The sequence below is a fragment of the Trichoplusia ni genome, chromosome 7 (genome assembly GCF_003590095.1).
Source record: "Trichoplusia ni isolate ovarian cell line Hi5 chromosome 7, tn1, whole genome shotgun sequence".
Classification (NCBI taxonomy): domain Eukaryota; kingdom Metazoa; phylum Arthropoda; class Insecta; order Lepidoptera; family Noctuidae; genus Trichoplusia; species Trichoplusia ni.
The window spans coordinates 9,468,078-9,474,734 of record NC_039484.1 but is presented as its reverse complement, the minus strand read 5'-3'; positions in this window follow the sequence as shown (position 1 = coordinate 9,474,734).

Below are 6,657 nucleotides of genomic sequence, written 5' to 3'. Positions count from 1 at the left end.
TATAACAGAAATGACATTTATAAAATTGAGCGTTTATTGAACGTTATTTATTTTTGATATTAAGGATGTTAGTAGGTTTTTAGTAAGATTAATAAAATAATACCAAAAAAAATAGTTAAAACTCCTGCTAAATATAACTATAGGATGCAATAAAGAATTGAAATCGAAATTGAAATTTAATAGGTATTTTTTATTTTTAATAAGGAAAAACAATCTGCCATTTCTAAAATTGCGGATCTATTCTTACGTTTTTTTGTTTTATGCGTACATAAACCTCTCAATAAATAATGCACTCTTCGAGGTTGCGGACAAAACAAGAAATGTTCAAGACATCGACACCGCATTAATTTGTTGACCTATTGATCAGCTGATGCAAACCCGTTTCTTACATTTATCGACGTCTATGATTTAATAGGCACTTACCTCGCCAGCGTGCCACAAACGACAAATATTGTATTCATTAAGTGAGAGTAAAAGTTATAAAGTATTCCACATTGTGGTCTATCTTGTGTATTATTAAAGAGTATGTAAGTTTGTTTGTCACGTTTTCACACCTTAAACATTAAACCTATTTTAAAATTTCTTGCCCTGCTGTATAGCTTCATTATAGGAGAGTAACTTAAGCTTTATTTAATACCAATATTACTATTGCTACAGGAACGAGAACTGCGCGGGTGTAATCGCGGGTCTCTACAAGTTTATCTACGAAGACAATAACTTTCAATAAAGGTAAAGTGCGTACATATTCAGTTTGTATGCAGAATTTGCATACAAACCAATTCCCAATTTGCAATTTCCCTAAAATTGAAATGAAATGAGATGAAATTATTTCTTTTGTAAGCATAAGAGCTCTCTTTTTTTAAAACGCTGGAGTCGACATTTCCTATCTGACTACCCTTGCAAGAAATGTCAAAAGCAAATACCATCGCAACGACCACTGTCTATTGGAAAGTCCAGAAAATTATTAAAATGAAATATAAATAAACATGTATGTCTGGAGTCAGTAAGCAAAGCTCTTGATGAAAGAAAGCTTCTTTTTTATCATACTTTGCATGTTTAAGTTCCCACTGACCAATGATCCTCTTTCATCCTCATCCTCTTCTCCTAAAAAAAAATTGTCTTTTGCAATTTCAGGTTACGTGTTTCTGATCTTCTGTGCTATCCCCAAGATGATCACACCATCTTTTTTGAAAACATTTACAATACGTTTTATATTCCAATCTCTTAGTTATTAGCGCTATGCATGGCTCTTGTTTTCTGTTCGAGACTACATAAGTCCGCCAGACGCATACGATTAATATGACCTACTTAGTCAGGTTTTCAATTCTAAACTGCGTATAGTTATAGTAAAAGGCTGGAAAGATTTAACAAAGACATTTAATAGTTATTAGATATAATAGTTATCGAATACATTGTACATGTTATTTTAATATTACACTTGGTATTTGATATGTGGTTATATTTATAGGCAAAATATATGACCGGAGATAAATGTAAATATCTTAGTAATTCCCCTTTAAAATATATAAATCAATGAATTTTAATAGCGTGTGTTGCGGTTTTCTCTCAACAGAGTGCGCTGTCCTTCACAATGGAATGGAACATTTCTTCTTAACTCTAACATTGTATTAAACTTGATGCTGATTGCTTGATTGCTTGAAGTATTTTGAAATCGAAAGTCAGAAATGAGATTATGGTATATGGATAAATTATCGTATTATCACACGATTTTACCCTTATTTTACCTTTTTTGAATCGTAATTCACAACTTATTTCAAAAAATTATATGTTCTTAGCTGTGTTCTTTAATAAGAGATCTGAAAATAAAACGATTTATTATTATGATATACCACACAAACCACCTGTAAAAACAATAAATAAACACGTGTGTTCGATAGCTCAATACAGAAAAATATATCATTAATGTTTGCTTTTCGTCTCGCCTGTATTTGTACATTCAGTTATAGGCTTACATTACACAACTTCAAGAAGTCCAACTTCTAACCTAAAATCGTTGTGGTGTTTTATAAAGGAATAATGGAATAATTGTCCAGTCAGCAAGTCTATTATGACTCAGTCAGCACGTCACTGTGTCATGTGAATAAAGCATACGAAACTTAAGTCATATGCCACAGTATATTTATGCGAATCATCATTACATTATGACACATTATTGTCAAATTACATTAGAATGCTTTATTGTCAAATTAGATCTCTTAAATATATAGTAAAATAAAAATGTTAAGGACATAAGATGTATCAATTCTGTTTCTACAATATTCAAGCTGTTTCCAATCTCAAATGCTAGTCAATCAAAAGCTAGTCCCCCGTAATAACAGTTCTCCAAGCGATAACGACAATAACGTAAAATTGTATAAATATGACATTTCTCGATATGTCTCTTGATACACACCTGTCAGTTTCATTTAATTACCCTTATGTAGTAAAGTAATAGACAAAGCTCAGAAAACTTAGATAAACTGTAAAGATGTGATATAAAAATTACATTAGCGTAAATTTCAAAGAAATATCTCTTGTCTCAACTCTCTTGTTGAACAAAGCGTAAATAGTAATTCTTGATCGAAAATATAATGCACATTCTTACTAGAATTCCTAGAAGTGCGATTTTAAAGTAAATCTGACCGAGCGATTAACAAATGTATAATATATCTCTGTCTATCTCTTCGGAGAACTGTCATAATGTGTGCATAATGGATGTTTAAGTATGGACGAGTTTTAATTGCAAAATATCTTCATTTGCCGAAGACAGGTGTTTATTACTAGGCAGAGGTTGCTTCGCGTGAATATGCATTATTCCTGCAGAGGTAGAGCAAAATAATCTAACATTTTTTAATGGTTAGATGGAGGTGTAAAAACGTTGATTTAAGAAGTTGGGAAGAAGCTAGGGCTTTTGTGATTTTACCTGGTTAAAGACCGGAATACTACTAATTTTAACCCGGAAACTGTGAAAGGAAAAGGGGATAAATTGTGTTTTTGCATCATAATCTTCAACCCTATCCAAGCAAATGTTTTACTTTCTATTTTTTTTATTGCCTATCGTTGTTAGTCCGATCATCGGTGGCAATTGACTAACCTGCTATTTCTAACACCATCTGAATCAATTACCAAACAGACATCCCACTATTTCAACGTGTATCATAAATTTTGTAACAATTTATAGAAATATTTTAGTTATTGTTACAATTTTATTCATCACACGAAGGCTTAACAAACGCTGTATAAAATAGAGTGCCAAAAATCATTTGCAAAAAGTTCAAACAATTGTTGTTGAAATAAATCATATATACGGGAGAATTATTGTTTGTATGCAACAATTAAATACCGCATGGTATGATGTGGTTGTTCTGAACTGACTCTTTCACTTCCATTCGCCGTAAATTATGCCGCTTTTGGGCATATATTCATTGAATCTGTTTTTATAACAATGCGACAAATATAAGCAGGCATAATGAATTTATCAAGCTGTTTCTGAAAACTCATGTAGTTAACAAATAATTTTATTGTAAAAATCTCATTATTAAATAGGTTCTCGTCTTCGGACATTGCCACGGCGAATTCGTCAAGTCAATTATTCTCAAACCACTAACATACGCTCTACCAACGGGATTTCCCAACATCAGATAGTTTTAACTTTACTAAAACCCAAATAATAGAAACTGGTATAAATAAGCACAACGACTTCAGGTAACATAAAAATCGCAATCAACTATGTGGGCGGCTAAATATAGCCGCAAATAATATGAAATTGGTGGCATGTAAATAACGCTAGTGTTGGCGCTCTTCGCTCGATAATTCCGATTAATCGATTAGTCATAACCCTGTTTGAGTCAGATCTAAAAATATTTGTAGAAAAAAGTATCCGGTCAATGTGGTTTGCTGCGGTCAATCCCTAGTCCTTAGTGACCTACCACCATATCTTAAAGTGGGACTGCTGCCGGTGTGGAAGTGAGACGCCATGCGTCAAAGCGTAGAGCGGCATCTCGCTTCTATATATGCGACATGAAAGGAAGATTCTTACTTTATAATGTGTTGGTAGGCCCCTAGAACCATTGAGGCGGGAAGCCTTTGGTCATTACAGACGTGATATGGTCCTCTTCCGAACGTTTGTTGTAGTACCTGTGTGACCCTCATTACTGATATTTTATCATAGCGTTTCTACATTAGCTGGACCTAGGTATTTGGTATTAGAGAGGCCGAATGCCGAATACTACAGAAAATTCGGCTGAAATGTCTTTCAAATCGTACCGCATAACTACACAATAAAGTAAAAGATACTACATTCTCATTGTTTCTTTTTGGGGGTCTATTAGGCCCTCAAGTAATATTGACGAGCGAGTGACTTCGTGACGTAAAAAAAACTTCACAAAATAAGACGTGGTAATAGACCCCCAAAAGTAACGTAATAGGTTTTAAACTTTTTGAACACTTTTAAATACAACTATTTGAGGTTAATGTTGCTTCATATCGTACTAAAAGTGTCCACATTCTATTGCACTAGTAGATGTGAATCTTATACCCACATGAGCCGTCGGAGCCTTTTCAACGCCCACCGCCAACTCAGAAACTAGGACGCTCCGGACAAAAACCGTACATGTTTATATTAATAGAACTTTTTGATTGTAGCAGTATTTTTAGTTAGTATCCAGGAGCAACTTAATGTAGAAGAGATATTTTAGTTAAGTATTTATTCCTATATTAGGCATAACCCAGTTAACCCCAGTAACCATAACTATTCTTATGCAGTGATGGTTCTTGACACAAAAAAAAAACACATCAAGTCCGAATTTGATTCAAAGAACAAATCTGTTGGCCATCAACAAATATATGACTATAATAACCATTGCATAACTTCGATCTTTATTTTTAGTCGGTTTTTTTATAGCGGCATCAGATATACAACATCTGTAAAAAAATAACTACCTATCTGTCACGGTTCATAATATACAGCCTGGAGACGAACGGCGGACAGACAGTGAAGCCTCAGCTTAGACTTTGGGTTAAAACCCTACAAACTTAATCTAATTTAAATCCCATTGGCCTATAGCAACCACATCTATTTCATAGCTAATTATTAAATCATTAATGAGTAAGTATTGTTACGAGTAAGATAATTGTAAGAATGACTCAACAACTGTATTAAATTACGGTAACACCATCCAAAATCGACTTCGTCTAATTCCTTTTTCTTCGCCTTCCCCAAAATCCTCGCTACTACTGAAACTTGGCACTATTCAAAAATAACTTCAAAATACCCAATAAACATACCTTGGTACACAATATCCACATTTTTGTCTCCAGTATTACAGGAGCAATCAAGTTGTCATATCGTAATTAGCTTGCTTACATAGCAACAAGGTAATATGGCAGATGCAATTAAAGCGTTAATCACCTTCATTTGACAAAGTCACGTTTATCCACCTTTAATTGCTTCTGTGATGATAGAATACGAATTAGTTGTATTGTGATAATAAGCATTTCGATGTTTTGAAAAAAAAATGGATTTGATTTGATTTTAGGATATTGATGTGCAAGTGTAGGCGTGAGATAAAGGGAGGATATGGACTACCAAGGCGATAGATAAGCTTTTGACTGTAAGGATAGCCGAGTTGTTAAGGTCACCAAGCAAAACCCATTGAGCGCGGCGTGATGCGGGTTCTATCCCCGCGTAAAACAAGAGTTTGTGTGATCCACGAATGCTTGTCCTGAGTCTGGATGTCTTTGTGCATAGAAGGATTGAATTCCTTAGTGCGGGAGTCGTGAAAAACTTTACATAACGTAGAGAATTGTCTTTCTTCCGTAACAGGATTGCCAATACTTTAAAAAAGTGTCAAGAAAGATAAAATTAAGAAAACAAAAAAAGGTGACACAAAATTCAAATGAACCATGTTTGATGGGTTACCTGAGGTCAACGGAAAAGCAAATGATTTTCTTTACGATTAAATACTATAAATGACTAAAACTGGCTTAAAAGCTGACTACACACCTGCTCATTTTAGTTAGGCCAGGCGTAGTGGCACACGCCAATACTTACTAGTTACTAAGCCATTAATATGCCTCATTCTGAGCTTGTTGCAAACCTGAGCTTAAAGCTGTCTCGAGGAATAAAAAGTGGACAGGTGCGAGCCGGCAGTCCTAGGTTCCTGTACGAAACAACTAACAATCTAAGTCTTTATTTTCTTGCAATAAGGTCTGTTTTTGATTGGCATATGATAAGTTTCAACAAAACCTCAAAGGGTGCGGTTACAAAAAATGCTGAATTGTTGTCCAAAAGATTATTTTTGTCCTTAGTCTTGTAGTTTGTTGGTCTTCTGATTTTGAATGACTTTTCAATTAGTATCACGATAGTATATGGCCAGGATCCAAAACATATTATTGAGTTTTCCTGAAGAATCCTGAAAATGACGATGAAAATTTTGTTCTAAAAAATATAACTATTATTTTTGTTAGGATATTTTAATAGGGCAAATCTAGACCAAGGTTTCTGCATTTTACATACTTAATCAGGGTTTCTTTTGTTTAAGGCTTTGAATTTAGATTACGTAGGTAGATCCTTACAGTGCCAGAATTTGCAGAGGCTTTCTAATTCTGACGTCATTTCAATTTTAGGCCTTGTAATACATACGTTAATAAATTTAT